Raw genomic sequence first — 14,414 nt, 5'->3', positions numbered from 1 at the left:
CCTTTCTGTTGCATTGGAAAACGGCAGAGACTTAATCCTTTCTAAATTTGTACGTCCTCTGTTTCCATGGTATTATTCTATCCTTGGTTTACCCTGACTGACTATTCTATTCTTATCGCCTGGAAGACTATTTTTGCTTCTCCTCTGCTTGTCCCTTAAATGCTGGTGTTCCACGAGGCTTTCTCCTCCCCTCACTTTTCTGCACACTGCCCTTCTCTCGCAGGCAGCCTCATGTGAGCTAAGGATCTGAACTCTCACCTGGCGCTAATGACAACCAGAGCTCGCTCTACAGCCCTGCCCGCTGCCCTGAGCTGCAGACTCAACCAGCCGAATGCCTTCCGCATACATTCACTTGGAGAGCAGTAGCCACCTCCTGTTCAACACAGGCAAACCTGAAGTTGGCATCTTCTTCCCACAAAACTTCTCTGGGTTCATTCTTCCTTTGCCATCAATAAAGTCTTTTGTAACAGTGCATCTTGGGCTAGAATCCCAGCCCTATTGTCAAGGAAGCATTTCCTACCCTTTGCCCCTGCTGAGTAGACAGCGGGCCATCGGTTCCAATCCCCCTGCCCCAAGTCGATTAAACTGGGAGACAGAAAGACACAAGCATCTAGAAAGCGGCTGGTCCCAGGAGCACACGAGCACCAGAGGAAAGACACCTGGGCTCCTGCCAAGAATGGCGAGGAGCAGCCTTGAACCCAGAACCACCACGCCAGTGAAACCTGGACCCGTTTCGACTCCTGTGCTTAGAGGAGGGTCGCCCACTTGAGAAGAGTCTTTGTTTCCTGCAAACCCAACTAATCCTGACTGATTATTTTAAAGATTCAAAACACTTGCCTCTCTAAATCAGACTGACCTGCACACTTAAACAGGATTACAGGGCAGCCCCTATTCGTGTACAACGTCTACCTTCAGGCCACGAAGCTCCCAGGACAGACTTGGATTAAAACATGGCTCTCTAGCTGCATCTAGCTAAGGACAACCGAAGGGAACATTCTGAGTCTATTCCAATTCTCTTCTCATTCGGGAGCTGCTCAGAAATCTGAAATGTCAAATATAAATTATTAAAGTCAAGTCATTTCTGTAGGTTTCAAGAATTTCTGATGCTGCATTTTTGCTAGCTCTTTTAATAATCTTCTTTGAAATTCCATTTGTCAAATTACCTTTAATCAACAAGAGTACTGTCGTGTGAGGTATACAGATGGAAAGGAGCAAAATTTTCCTTGAGGGGCCTCCTCTTGAAAGGAGCCTGAAAAGTGATTTCTGAGCGAACTTGATTGTAAGAAAAAGTCCACTCTGAGTTCCGGCATGAACTCGCTTTATCATAAAGGGAATCCATACACACACAGGGCTGCCTGACATCTGGTGATAATATTCGTAGCTGTTAAGTTTAAAAGCTCATTGCACAGAATCGCTTTTTTCGGGAGTAAAATGGAGTCCTTTCTCAAGTCAACCTGGGCTCGGCTATTCTTTAGTGAGTCAGAAGTAACACAGAGCAGCTAAAGGTCAAAGCAATTTGTCACAGTCACATGTGAGAAACTCAAAGTTCTTTAACCTCTTCATTCTGGAAGACTGTCTTCCTTAAAAGCAGTCTCCGACATTATTTTAAAGCAACATAATAGCTCATAATAAATCAGAGAAGGAGAATCAGTACCAGCTTTCTGATAAGACTTTACAAGGAAAAACAATATAATCCTCACATCTAATTAATTTTTAAAAGTCTTAATTGGATATTTTGTTAGAGTTTCCCATTTCAGAAAAGTGAGAAATACCTCCAGCTTGTGTAATGCAAATCATAAATAGTTAATCCTATAATTTTTCAAACAAGCATGATTCGCCATAAATCATGATGAAGAGAAAAGAAGAGAAAAAAAAAAGACAATACTAGGTTGGGTTGTTTGTACGTATTCAACACCTTGGTTATTTAAGCTTTTCTAAATCTCCTTGTAGTTGTACCCGTAAAAGCCTGATTCTGTATTCACAATGAAAAGTTAAAGTGGGAAACAGTTCCAAAATGTTTCATTAAACTTTTGTTTGTACACTAATCAAGGGGCATGTGGCCCAAGCCGCCTTATGAATGCATTTGAAATCTACAAATATTTTTTCAATGAAAGGCTAACATCTTATTTGGTCTACTTACAAACTAACAATGTCATAATATTGGTTTTTAAATTTGGGATATAAGAGCATATCATCATATAGTTAAATCACTAGCCTAGTTCATCTAGGATATCATCCCAGGAATTACATGATAGAATGATGAAGCATATTGGTAAATTTTAATAAAAACATAAGCTTCGATTGTACTGTGTTGGGAAAAAAACAGATGATGAAAAATGGCTGTCAATAATACAAGATAATTCAATCAACTTTTCTTTTACTATTTAATATACTGCTTTGGAATATTGGTAGAATTCAATCAGTAGAATTCAACACACACACACACACACACACACATTCTCTCTCTCTCTCTCTCTCTCTCTCTCTCTCTCTCTCTCTCTCTCTCCCCCCGCCCCCCGCCATGGCAGATTAGGATTACCAAATTAGAAGGAATATGTATTATATTCTACCAACTTTGAAACATGTTTGAGCATTCTAAGGGCAGAATGGTTCATTACAAGTATGGCTGACTCCAAGCTTAGTATTTATCCAGACTATTTACGTATATAGAGAATATTTAACAAATTACACTTAGAATTCATTGAAGACACTAGAATTCGTTTAAGACACATGACCACAGGCAGTATATTTTCAAATTAGAAAGACAAAAAAAAAATATATGAAGACGTGAAGATAGTTTGCCTGCAAAAGGAACTGAGAGAAGGGAGAACAATTCAGGCGGGCTGCATCCATGAAAAGTCTCTTTCTAAAGCAGTGGTTCTCAACCCTGGCTGCACAGTGGGACTTTGGTTTTCACTTATTTAGGTTCCGATTTCATGGCTCGGAGGTGCAGGCTTGGTTTTAGGAATGTGTTAACTCCCCGGGTGATTCTAATGAGCAGCTGACACTGAGGACCACTGCTCCAACCGAGGCAGATGTTGAACTGCCTCTTCGAGTCGGACTGGGATGGGTAGAAGACAGGTGATCACGGGAAGGGGAATGGGAAACACACCGTCAGACGCTGTAGTTTACAAAGAGACATGAGCCGAGACTAGAGCCCTGCTGGCGAAACCCTTCGACGCTCGCATCCCGGTCGGAACTTCCTATGATGACAACCCCTTAGAGAGGGACCACAGCTCAGAGCATGGCCCTCAGTTTGACACGCACGGGGTACCAGTTATCAGATGATTAATCTCATACTGAAGCGCGAGGCAGAATGCCAAGGCAGGCCTTTACCACGAGAGACAGGTCAGCCCAGTGGACCAGATACCATAGTGACGTTGAGGCGGAGCTCCGTGGGAAGCCGGGCCGTGATAAGAAGTTCGTGTGAAGAATCGGAACAAGGATAATTAATCGTACGATTTCAGTGACTAATACAGTAAGTATGGAGAACTGGATGCTTTCACCTCCTCCCTATACCCCTGCTTGATTCATGGGCCAGATACTCATCCAATTTCAAAGCAATTTTTCCCCAAGACGATGCTCTTACTCCTCGTTTTTCTTTGCTTTCAAGCTATTGCCTGCTTTCATTGTTAAATTCTTCCATTAGTGATGTTAAAACCACCATTGAGTATGTTGCATTTAACCTTGATTTATTCTTCCAAATTCGGGTCTGGGAACCTTATTATCTCTAAGAATTATATGCTGATCGTATTTTTTTTAATTCTCAGGGATCTAGAAAAACCTAAATTTTGTTATCTGTAGAAGAGAATTGGGAATAAAACGCAGGGAATGGGAGCACGCTCAGAAGTAATGAGAAATCAGTTTCTAAGGCTCTAAGGAGGACAGGAATCATGACACACAGTGTACTTATTTAGTTATACCTCCCATGGTCCCTATCGAACATAAAATAGGCTATTTATTTTAAAGTTATCGTTGAATATATACGTTACATAGTGTACACGTGTATCATATATACAATGCGTATATATAATTATATATCTAAAATTTAGCTCAGAGAGAAACTATTTCTTTGTACTTACTTATTCTTAGAGAGGAAGTTAGCTGGTAGCAAGCTTCCCGCTTTTCTTCCTGCAACTGTTATTTGTAAAGAGACTCCTCACTATAATGGGATCCCAAGACGCTAGATCAGACTGGCTTCTGAATCGTAGTACTTATGCTATTTTATGAGATTAATCCTTTTTTCATTTCAACAAGCTATCAGTGTTTGAAGATGAAATCAATACCTCGATTTTGAAAAATTCAAATAAGAAAATATGATAACCTGCCTACATAGCATCTATGAGTGTTGCCGCTGAATTATAGAAAGGAAAGAAACATCACATCTAATCACTGGATTTTCATGGTTGGTCGTTTTAGCTTTTATTTCTGGATGAAACTGAAGTGTTGGTTCATTAAAAAAAAATACAGGATAAGATGCCGCATACACTTATGTTTTGTTAGAAGTGGCTAGCTTGTAGGTGATACTTAACTCACTATCATTTTACATTTAAGCGTAGATACATCTCTAGGCATTTCTGAAAGTTCAGTGTGATTCCCCCAAAACCTCAGCTACCAAGAAATTGAATCAGCGAAACTTGCTCATGAGTTCATGCTCTGGATTTCAAGTCCTCTACTGAGTCCACTGGCTCGGTTAACATCATGCTTGGCGGCTGAACTTACCCTCAGATCGTGATCTGACCGATCACCTCTCCTGCCGGACACTCTCTCTTGCAGTCACCTCTAGTGTTAACCCAAGAGTCACTGTGGCCCCCGGTCACCTTACTCTCAGTCCTTCCCCTGAGAAGGTCACTTTAACTGACTCGATGAACTCCTGCACAGGAAGTTCTGTCGTTCTCTTCCCGGGTTCCAGGACTTGTGTCTATCAAGCACTCCGTAAATTAACGGCAATGCCCTTCCAACATTTCCTCTAAAGGACCCTCAAATCAAAAACATGTGATCGTAAAACATTACCTCTTCTTTTTCTAACACCTGATGTTTCTATTTCCCCAGAATATATGAATCCACTGCTTTTAAATAGTTGTGGTGGGTTGGTTCCAAGAAGAAGATCAATATCTATTTTTCTCTAAATGTATATCTCTTATAAATGCTAATGGTTCCAGAAAGGTTCCAGAATTCTTTAACATTTTTTAAAGAATTCAGTTGTGTAAGATATGATTAGATGTAGCTGTTGAAAGACTTTCTCAAGCTATCACTTCGAGGAAATTGGATGGTTAAGCTTCTAGCAAATATTTAGGAAGTTGGGAGCTTTAAGTGGATATTTTCTGCATTATAAAAGTAATATTTCTTCCCAAGGGTCATTTTTGAATCCTATAACAGTTTTCATCTGAATAAACACAAATTACTACTAGAACAAAGAGTAAGTAATGACATCCTTTCTATTTTAGTCTTATTTTCTGGGTTCTATATTAGTTCTATATAATGCTATTTAGAACTCTACTCTCATATAGTTATGCTTGGAAAAACTCTAGCAAATAGCTCATAGTCAGAAGATGAAGTCATTAGAAAATGAGAGATAGAGAAATGAAGTAGACGTGTTTCTGAGGCCAGAACGGCATGGTAAATTCACACTTCGCAGCTGACTTCGTTCACACCCAAAATTGCCTGTAACGCTCCCGACATGCCCAGAACGACAACCGTGAATCCGCGTCCTTCCATCTTCCCCTGGAGTAGAACTCGAGGTGACCGTGCTTACTCATACTCTGACAGATACATCGTTGTTTAGCTCCCTTCTCACGGAGAAAACTGGCAAAGTTAAAAACTTGCTGGACTTTTGATATGAAATCAGAGGTGCAACCATTATTCGAGCAGCAAGTCTTAAATCGTGATGCTTCGGCCACGTTTCTGAGATGTCGCGATTGCTCTGTCCGCTTCCCCATCCGTGAAACAAGCTTCGTAGCACCTACCACGGTTTCTGTGAGCTCAAACGATGAGACCTGATGCAAAGAAGGTACCTTTTGGGAGTTGTTACTTCTGGGTGATACTTTTTTCATGTGAGAAGCGAAGGGAACTTATGTCTCTACTGCTGCCTTGAGCAAATAATAGCCTTGCCAAGCAATGAATCCAACAAGAGTTCACACTCTCTCTACGCGGCAGAGTTGAGAGAAGCCTATAAATATTCCACTTTAGGAGGGATGATAGTTTTTCGTATCTCCTCTTTTATTTCATGGCATAAATGTGTATGGTGACCTTATTCCTTTAAATTAAATATTATTTTGAATTAGTAGGAGGATCCATTATTTATTGTTTTGTAATATAATCACCTCTAATACATATAGCAGGCGTGGAGAACCCAGATTTATGTGTACTTGATTTTAGGGACGTCGTTGTGTATGGCCCCAAAGCATTTTGCCCTGCAGATGGCAGGCAAAGTTCTCTTCTCACAAAGAAGCAGTGTCTGGTCCAAAAAACGAAATGTGACGAAACTGAGTGAAGGCTCGCTCTTGAAAACCTGATTGTAAAATGCACATTTCCCCGTTGTTCCACAGTCGGCACATTCGTAGACTTTAGGGAAAATGTTAAGGTGTCGCCGTGGACAGGGGCGCAGCAGAGAGCAGGCTGCAGACGGAGGATGAAAAATCTGGCTGAGGTAGGTCCCAAAAGGGACGCTCAAACTCCGTGAAAAGCTTTTCTCAATCCCTTAAACAAATCCAGATCGGCCACACTTAATACACACTCTGCGTCCATAAGAGGCGGCCGCAGGACTCCACACTCGAGTTCATTCCGACCGCTCGCCCCGAGACAGCACCCCACCAGCCGAAACCCCGACGCCCAGTTTTGCTCTATACTTTCCCGACCAACCCAATCGGTTTTCACAGGAGAATATTCTTTGACATCGATGCTCCTCAAAAACCAGACTGTCACCATGTGTAAGAACTCAGACTACGGACAAGAGAGACCCAGGCTGGAATCCTGCCTCAGGTCCTAAAGAACTAAGTGGCCAAACCCGGGGCTCGGCGGGAGCTTCTCTCCAGGGGAAGGTGATGGAACGTTCTTCAGAGGCCAGGAGGCCTTCGGCGCGTTTGGAGCGCCAGCCTCCGAGAGCAGCAGAGGATGGAGAGAGGTGAGTGGGGCCGGGACTCACGGGCTTTGTAAAAGCCTCATGGAGTGTTTGCATTTCATGCTAAGGGCAATGGGAAGCAATTAGAAGTGGTTTTATGTAGGATGATGCAGGGTGTGATTTATGTGTTAAGATCTCTCTGGCTACAAAATGTAATATTCATTTCAGGGCTGGCAGCCACGGCACTAAGGAGACCCATGCAGGAGAGCCCCGATGGCGGCTCGAATTGGGGTTTGCCGGCCCCGAGAGTGTGCACGTCCTTAAATTTAGGGCCTTAATGCCACGATTTCCTCTGCATCGTCCTGGTCCTGCCCAGAAATGTCCACTGGATTTGGCACAGGGAGTTTGCTGGAGAAAATGCCGATGGAGGGGAAGGAACTGAGCCCAGCCAGAGTCCGTGACAGAAAGACCGGCCGCGAGGAAGTCCATACAGTGAGGGTGCATAATGACACCGAGCTGTTTCTGAGAAGGGAGCAGAGAAATGGGTCACAAGCTGGGGGCCGATGTCAGGGGAGCGAAGTTACCCTAAGGGCACTGCTGGGTTTGAGACTTCCACTCACGACAAGCGGGATCTGATGGCCACGCCCCCCATCAGGAAGGCCTCTCAGAGAATCGTGAGGACCATCAAAGGTGTACACCTACCCCCAATTTTACAGGATCCCAGAATAAGTTATGGAAACCCAGGAGACCCTGATACATTCAAGTCTTTAACTTGCCCCACGGTTGGTGTGAAAAGTTTCAGATCATAGGATGTGGGACAAAGTCTTTTGAGAGTGGTTTCTAAAATACCATCTTATGCAGCAATTCCAGTCCCAGAAATTTACCCAGGAAAAATAAAAACATATATCTATGTAAAGCCATGTAAACAAAGGTTTACAGAGGTGTCATTCACGAGAGCCAAAAAGTAGAAGCAATTCCCACCATCTCGTGAATGGATACAGAAAATGCGGACTTTCCACAGAACGGAATCTACCGTTCAGCAAAAAAGGAACAAGTTATTGACTGCTGCCAGCACACGGATGTATCTTAAAAACATCATGCTAAGTGAAAGAAGATAAATCCAGAAGATTACACGACTCCACTTAGATTTACATTCTTCCAACAGCATTATTCCATTTATATAAAAATATCCAGAAATGGAAAATCTATACAGACAGAAAGCAGAGCGGTAGCTAGCTGTCAGGGGCTAAAGGTGGGAGCAGGGATTGACTGCAAATAGGGACAAGGAAACTCTTTTGGATGATGAATTTGCTCTAAAACTGGATTATAGCGAAGACTGCATGGCTCTATACATTTATTAAAACTTACGGAATTTTGTGGGTGAATTTTATTATATGTAATTATACCTCAATAAAGTTGTTTAAAAAAGAACTTTCAAAACAAAGACATTAGGTCCCTGAGTCAGCAAGATGTAACGATGGCTTTCAGAAAATAACTCTTGACTCCCCGGAGAACAAACACTTTAAGACAGCCACTAGGCTGACGAAAGCTTGCAGTCAGATAGCCCCACGAGCAGTGAGCATGTCCGTCAGGATGCACTATGTTACACAGTGGGAACAAACAACCCCAGAATCCGAGTAGTTCAAGACAGGGGGCAGCCAAGGGCCCGATGGTAAATACTCTCGACTCCGTAGGCCACGTGGTTCCTGTCTCAGCTCCTCACCTCTGCCTAGACAATACTCGAACAGACACAGCTGTGTTCCAACAAAACTTTACCAAAACCGGCGGAGGGCCAGGTTTGGCCAAGTGAACATAGTTTTCCAACCTCTGATAGAAAAGCATCGCTGGTTTATTCGTAAGTCGTACTTCATGTTTATTGCAAGTCGACTGGAGGCTGTACTCCATGTCATCCTCACTGAGACCCGTGGTGATGAAGTCACCACATCCGTCCTCAACGCTTAGTAAGGCGGACATGATGAATTTCTCACTGGCTCTGAAGGCTCCGCTTGCATTTCGTTGCCCAAACGAATCTCGTGGCTCTGCCTAACGGCAGAGGGGGTGGGCGAGAGCAATGCCAGCCCGTGCCCAGAAGGCTGAGAGCCGGAAGTCCTAGGTAAACAAGACTTAATAGTACAACAGAGAAGATACAGAGAAATGTGAACTCGCCTCCACTTCTGGGAAGAATGTAAGGCGGAAGACCAATTTTGCAAATCGTTTTAGCACAGTTAGCAAAACGTACCCTACAAAGCGAAATTTTTACTCTGAGGCTGGTGCCCTACAGAATCTCCCACACGAGTCCACTAAAAAAATAGGTACAAAGATGCTCGCTGCAGCACCGTTTATAATAGAAAAAACCTGAATGTAACTTCACAGCCTATTAATAGTGGAATAGATGAATTATGATATTTTTCATAAAATGGTATAGCACATAGCAGTCCACATAAATACATGGGTCAATGAACACGAGTTATGGTATCAGTATAGCTATATCTACAGAAAGTGATTTTGAGTAAAAAAGGGAAGTTGCGAAAGAGTACATAGACAATGACTTCATTTATTTAAATTATTAAACGCATTGTTTGTGGAGACAAAATATAGAGAAATGGGCGCACATTAACTTTAAGACAGTGCTTACTGCCGAGGGCGCTAGGGGGTTAAGAGGCTTCACTGTCGTATGTCATTAAAAGCATCGAAGAAGTCACAGTGAAGTGTTAATATGTGTTAAATCTGGATGCTGGGAATTGTGGGCTCCTGTTATATTTCTCTTGTTCTTATTTGTATGCTTGAAATATTTTTAAATTAAAAAGAAAAGTAATCACTGCGGCCAGGGTATGACGGTCAGCAGAGGAGTGTAATGGTGATATGGAACGACACAAAAGAGCAGGCTGAGGTACGAGCGAGACTTGAGTCGCCCTTACGAGCCTGCCGGCTGCAGAAAATGAGCCGTGAAAGGGAACGAACACCATCGCCGACTGCGGAGCCGTCTGAAAGCAAAACCGTCAGGACTCAACTTTGTGATTTAGGGAAAGTTAACAGTGAATAAAACCCTCAAAACATGAAGTCCATCTTCTCATGCCTCTGAGTGATACGTCGTGGTCATCCAAGAGATGCTCGTTAGGACTTTTATATTCTAACAATTATCGTGCCTTCTACACTGCGAAAGTGATTCCCTGTAACAGAAGTGAAATGGAAGGGAAGACGTGAAGGAGGCATAAAATAGAGAGAGAGAACGAGAGAAATGTGGAGGACGGAGCGAGGGCGGGAGAGGCCGTGGCGGGAGTCGGGACCGAGCTCCCGTCCAGCTCTGTTACTGAGTTTGTCCGGAGCACGTAACTCTGGGTCTCTGAGTCTCGGTTTCTTCCTCTCTAATAAGAGGACAGCGACCTAGATTCCAGTCCAGTGTTCTATGATCCTCAAAATATCCACAGAGGTTCACGTTTGGAGAAGTGGTATTACCTTGGGATAAAAAATCCTCAGCCTCTGTCTGATCCAATGAACAAAGAACTAGAATAAAAAGTCAGGGTCACAAGTCAGCATGAAGGTCAAAGCCACACAAAACTCATAAGGGCAGTTGCTATGCTAAGGGCAGGTGAGGTGGGAGGTGAGTGAAGGTACCCTAAGGGCACTGCTGAGTTTGAGACTTCCACTTACGACAGGCGGGATCTGATGGCCATGCCCCCCATCAGGAAGGCCTCTCAGAGAATCGTGAGGACCATCAAAGGTGTACACCTACCCCCAATTTTACAGGATCCCAGAATAAGTTATGGAAACCCAGGAGACCCCAATACATTCAAATCTTTAACTTGCCCCAAGGTTGGTGTGAAAAGTTTCAGATTGTAGGATGTGGGACAAAGTCTTTTGAGAGTAGTTTCTAAAATACAAAATATGTTCCAAACACTACAGTAATCTAAAACAAACAAACAGACAGACAGGAAACAAGAACATTCCCTTCCTCTGTCCCATTTCTCCTCATCGTACCCGCAGAACACCAGCCCTTCCCAAAGACGCCATCACGACTTCTAGCGCCTGGGCCCTGTGCCTTGCAGCGAGATCGGGCCACCTGAAACCATTTTTCCTATAACTGTGCAAACCCCAAATCATCCAGAAGATACAGCTCAAAGGGGTGAGGGTACAGGCTCCCCGAAGAACCAGGCGGGACTAGTCGAAGACAACGCCCCCCGCCCCCCAGAATTACGGATAGAGATTCTCGGATGGAAGTTTTCCAAACAATTTACCCATCTCTACTTTACATTTGATGTGATGTCATCACAAGACAAGATCTTTCCACGAAAGTGTCAAGACTCAGATTTATACAACAGACATAAAAACGAAAGCTAAACACAGGCGAAGAGCGTTAATGGAGGTCAACGCACACGCACTGACGACGACATGTAAAAGGCTATTTGTAAGCTTGAGCTTGCATTTCCTCAGAGAGTGTTTGAAAGTGTCTCTACTACTGATGTGCTGGGAACGTTTCTCACGTTTTAATTATGTTGTGGAACATGCTGATTCTAATCAACACATCGAGGACGCTTTTAAAGTCCACGGGCAAAAACAGCTCCCATTCATGTAGGACTTAGGCTTTCTGCATACAGGTACTAACACGTCTCTACTACCTGCTGCGTGCTAGGATCTCTGCTAAACGTGGCTATTTAGATCCCGACCCCTCTGCGTTGCAGGAATAATGAGGTTTCCCCTTTGTGCCCCCAGCAGACGTGAGGACATTTTCTGTGCGGCCAGAGAGAAGCGATAGGTCAGCACAGTGAGGCAAGCGGGGGCCAGATCGTAAAGGGTCTTGTGTGTCAGACCACACGTGACCTTGAAAGCTTTAAAGCACGTGAAAATTTTTAATCCAAGGAGGTGTAAGATCAGATCTGCATGGGTAGATCATCCTTCTGGCCAACGCGGAAAGAACAAGGTATAAAGAGGACAAAGGAGATGGACTTGGGGACCCTGTGGCCATCAGGGCTTGAGTGTGGGTGAAGTTCGGATGGGTGCGCGGATGTAATCTGGTCACCAGACAAGCTGCAGGCAAAGTATTGAAGACGAGGATGAGGCGCTGCTTCCTGGCTTCGGCTCCTCGGCAGGAAAAGGCACCCCTGGCTGAAAGAGGAAAGAGAGGCAGCCGCAGTTTTGCAAGGAGAGGTGGCTGAGAGACGAGGAGCCAGTCATAAGCATCTTGAGTCTGAGGTACCTGCGAGCAGTCCCTGCTGAACTGTCTAGAAGCCTTAAGAAGTGAACTGAGAGCTCAGAAAATTCTCATGCCCAGTGAACACTGCAGGCTTCATGTGCGAACGAGCAGGGAGGGTCCCTGGTAGGAGAGATCACTAATGACATCGCTGACAACAGCCAACACCTGACGACAGGCCCTCTGCACCACCCCGGGCTCGGCACGCCCTTCACAAGCACCAGATGTGTCTTCACACAAACCCGAGGCTCTGGGCGTCACCAGGGGCCCCATGCGGCAGCTCATGAAACTAAGGCACAGGATGTTTAAGCAACATGGCCCAGGTCACAGGTAGCTAGTCAGTGCTGGAGAGGGACATGGACCCAGACACCCTGTCTCCAGCCTGTGCTCTTAATCCCGACACAGCACAGCCCTCCTTCCCAAGAGATGGTGGCCACAGAGGTGACCTTGGACAACAGTGACCTGAGAGGAAGGAAGGAAAGGATCACTCGGAGAATACTGAGAATGAGATGCTAAAAAAAGGAATGAGAAGACCAAGGAGGAGACAGTTTTAAGAATTAGGGAGGAATCGGGAAGGTCAAACACAGAAATATCATTATTTTCATGTGTAAACATGCGTATCATTTGCAAACACACAGAAAAGAAAATTTTCAAAACGAAACCCAGTAGAACTTACAAGTGACCTAGTAATGATGTTCAAACGTTTCTGTTGAAATTATAAAGGGTCTCTGTCCCCGTCGACCACATAAACATGAGTTCATGCAATGACTATGGGTTTCGAAGGCCAGATACACGCTATTCCAGATAAGGTTCCCTGTATTTCTCTTCTCTACTGTTTCCTGGAGTTTGGCTTTGCCCCTCGGGAGGGAAAGTGACTCATTCTGCTGGGACATCTTGCCCGAAGGACAGTGAGGTGAGTGAGGACACCGCCCAGCAAGGGTATCAAAGCCAGTTTGGCCAGAACCAGCTCTCCACAGCCACTGCCAAAGACACAAAAGGAGGCAGCTTGACAATCCGTCCTTGAAAGCGCCACCATCAGATCAACACAAACAAAAACCCGTAAAGCGTTTCGAGGTGCTCACTGAGCTGGCCATGTGCTGTAAACCTTGACATACCACGCATATTCCAAGAACTGCAAATGACTGTGCATCCCTAAATCTAATCTCCCATTCCAGAAGGAAACTGTAACGCCAAACTTTAGAAAGCCTGTCCTTTCCTTGTTTTCGACTGGGGAAATCACTAAAATAACCTGCTCTGAAAAAGCTAGAAATTGGTTATCTCATGAGCGCCATTCTCTCCTTCAATGGCAATATATCGCCCTCTTGTGGATTTGGGAGGTATTTCCATCCAGGAGAGTCTTGCCATGCTTGCACTGGGTAACTACAAGCATAAATAAAGGATGGGATGACTACTGTATCCTAGTAACTGTAAGAACTAGGTAGAATACACACCCTAGAAACTCACATTCATTCTTCTTCTGGAAATGAAGTCACCGATCACAAATCGTGATCCTGCATCAAGTATGTATCGAGACATTATGAAAATCCTGGACATAGGACACTTGAAAATTCACAGCTGGTTTCTGCAAAAATGTACAACCTAAAAAAGAAGACCAAATGGTCAGCTGAAAACTGTGTGCCAGTTGCTCTGGTGGTTAAAATAGACTTGGACTGGGACGCCCGCTCAAGCGGAAGTTCCCACCTGCGTCCGGCAGAGCCAAACACCGAGATTCTAGGAGACTGAAGTGTGTACAAGTCCTGTGACTATGAAACTTATACGCACAAAAAGCGAGTGTTTCCAAAAAGAAAGTATTATTTCGTACCAAGGGTCACCCTTATACCACTTTTCTTAGCTCCATTCTCCCCTTCTGGCTCCTTTTTCTCCACCTTCGATTTTGCTCAAGCATCTTGCATTCCCTCCCTTGATACGTCTGTGAACTACGAAGTCTGGTAGGATCATCTCCTTTAGAATTCAGCTCCACTCTCTGTTTCATTCACTCACTAGTGAATCCCAAGCACCAACAACAGTGCCTGGAACGTAGTGGGTAGTATTATTTTTATTTTTTAATTTTTGCCTAGGAATTTTTTTAATTGAGACATAATTCATATTAAATCCTTCCCACCGCCTATTGCCTGACAACCATGATTCTACTCTCTATTTTTGAGT

This window comes from Rousettus aegyptiacus, unplaced genomic scaffold, assembly GCF_014176215.1.
Source record: "Rousettus aegyptiacus isolate mRouAeg1 unplaced genomic scaffold, mRouAeg1.p scaffold_m13_p_13, whole genome shotgun sequence".
Classification (NCBI taxonomy): Eukaryota; Metazoa; Chordata; class Mammalia; order Chiroptera; family Pteropodidae; genus Rousettus; species Rousettus aegyptiacus.
The sequence above is the reverse complement of the archived record's forward strand: the minus strand, read 5'-3'. Positions refer to the sequence as shown.